This window comes from Cynara cardunculus (genome assembly GCF_001531365.2).
Source record: "Cynara cardunculus var. scolymus isolate 2C chromosome LG 9, CcrdV1, whole genome shotgun sequence".
Taxonomy (NCBI): Eukaryota; Viridiplantae; Streptophyta; class Magnoliopsida; order Asterales; family Asteraceae; genus Cynara; species Cynara cardunculus.
The window spans coordinates 1,341,651-1,344,327 of NC_037536.1; positions in this window are offsets into that span (position 1 = coordinate 1,341,651).

Here is a 2,677-nt window from a genome sequence, read left to right on the forward strand (position 1 = left end):
AAAGAGCGTTGGTTTGGTACCTATAGTATACCACCAACAAAATCTGATCTCAAAGGACCCATTCTAAAATAGATACCAAAACCCAATTGATTCATTGTACAGGTTAACCGGCATGTGTGGTTCTTAGACTCAGGATGTTCTAAGCACATCACTGGTAGAAAAGATCTTTTATCTAACTTTGTTGAATCATTTTGAGGTACGGTAAGATTTGGAAATGACCAATATGCGCCTATTCTTGGATATAGTGACGTAATTTCTGGGAACTTAATGATAAAGAAAGTGTCGTATGTCGAAGGACATGGACATAATCTTTTCAGTATAGGTCAGTTTTGTGATAAAAATTTAGAAGTTTGTTTTAAAGCTAACCAGTGCAGCATCCGTACTACTGATGGTAAGAAGATACTAGCTGGAATTAGAATATCAAACCTCTACACATCCGACCTATCCAACACACAAGTAGACACTGAAGTCTGCTGATATTCAAGTCATCCTTGAAGCAAAATTTGTTGTGGCATCGACGTCTTTCTCATCTGAATTTTAAAAATCTGAACAAGTTGGTTTGTGACAACTTGGTTAAAGGAATCCCGAACTTAAAGTTTCATAAAGACCATGTGTGCAGCGCATGTGAAATGAGTAAGCTGAAGAAAGCTTCACATAAGCCGAAAACAGAGTTCATCACTGATCGTCCTCTTCATCTACTCCATATGGATCTCTGTGGTCCTATGAGAGTTCAAAGCATAAACGGAAAGAAGTATGTGCTAGTCATTGTTGATGACTACTCAAGATATACATGGGTTCATTTTCTGAGGTCAAAAGATTAAGCAGCTGAGACAATCATTTCATTCTTGAAGATGGTTCAAACTAATCTACAACTGACAGTTTAGAAAATCAAAACTGATAATGGAACTGAATTCAAGAACAGTACTCTCGACTCATTCTTAGAATCCATGGGTATCACACATACCTTTTCAGAAGCCCGGACACCACAACAGAATGGTGTCGTTGAATGGAAAAATAGAACATTGGTGGAAGCGGCGCGTACACTCCTTACCTGCTCTAAGCTTCCATTATTTATTTGGGCTGAAGCAGTGGCGACTGCATGTTTTACCCAAAACCGAGCTCTCGTACACAAAATGTTTGGTAAAACTCCTTATGAAATAATAAATAAAAGAATACCTAATATCAAATTCTTTCGAGTATTTGGTTGCAGGTGTTTTATCTTAAATGACAAAGATGACAGAGGAAAGTTCGCTGTGAAGGCTGATGAAACTGTCTTTATAGGCTATTCAAAAACGTCTGCTGTATATAGAGTCTACCATAAAAGGAAGAAAATCATCAATGAGAGTGTCAACGTTTCATTCGATGAAGTTATTGATGTGGCTTCTGAACAAAACGGTTCAGGACCCGGGCTGATAATTAATACTTCGCGGAAAGCAGATAAAAATTGAATCTTCGAATTCTGATCTTTCTGATTTAGATTCATTGTTTGAGAATTTTTACGATGAATATTTTGATAATAAATCTAATAAGTCCAATGATTTGTCCAGGAATACTCAAACCGAACAACAGTTATCTGGTTCATCTGCTGATGTTCCAGTAACTGAAACTGAAGAAGAGTCAAAGGAAGTTGATGAAGAAATTCTGATGGAAACTCCTGACAGTCAAGTTCAGTGTGAAGAGGGCTTAAATACTGATGTGTCAGAGGTGTCGGTCGTGCAAGAGTAAAATACCATACCTCAGTCAGATATTCAGCCTACTTCTATTCCAAACATTGAACCTTCACCTGAACCTGTTCCAATTAATTCCCCCAATGCCTACACTGATCAAAATTCAGATCAAAGTTCTTATATTCCCCTACCTTGTAGCATAAGGTGGACCAGGAATCATCCAATACATCAAATTGTTGGTGATCCATCAGCATCTATTCGTACTCGGTCTGCTACTGCTAATGAGTGTCTATATTCCACTTTCCTGAGTAATATTGAACCAACTAAGGTGTCTGAAGCCTTAGCAGATCCGGACTGGATACTTGCGATGCAAGAGGAGCTGAATCAATTTGAAGCACTAAAAGTCTGGAGATTGGTACCACGCCCCAACAATAAAACGATTATCGGTACAAAATGGGTTTTCAAGAATAAAAAGGATGAAGATGGTGTTGTTGTCAGAAATAAGGCTCGGCTCGTCGCAAAAGGATACAATCAGCAAGAAGGTGTTGACTACGATGAAACCTTTGCCCCGGTAGCACGGATTGAAGCTATAAGAATGTTTCTAGCGTACGCTGCACACAAGAATTTTACTGTGTACCAGATGGACGTCAAGATGGCATTTCTTATGGTCTTCTCAAGGAAGAATCTGTTGCTCAACTGAAGGGTTTTGTGAATCAGTCAAATCCGGATTACGTATAATTCCTTGATAGAGCTTTATGCGGTCTTAAACAAGCACCGAGAGCCTGATATGATATATTATCAGAATTTATTGTAAAATCAGGTTTCTCGAAAGGTAACATTGACATGACTCTCTTTATTAAAAAGGAGAAGTCAGATATTATTTTGTTACAAATCTATGTAGATGACATAATATTTGGATCTACGAACCCAAAATACTGCAAAAACTTTTCTGCCTTAATGGTTTCTCGTTTTAAAATGAGTATGATGGGTGAGATGAACTTCTTTTTAGG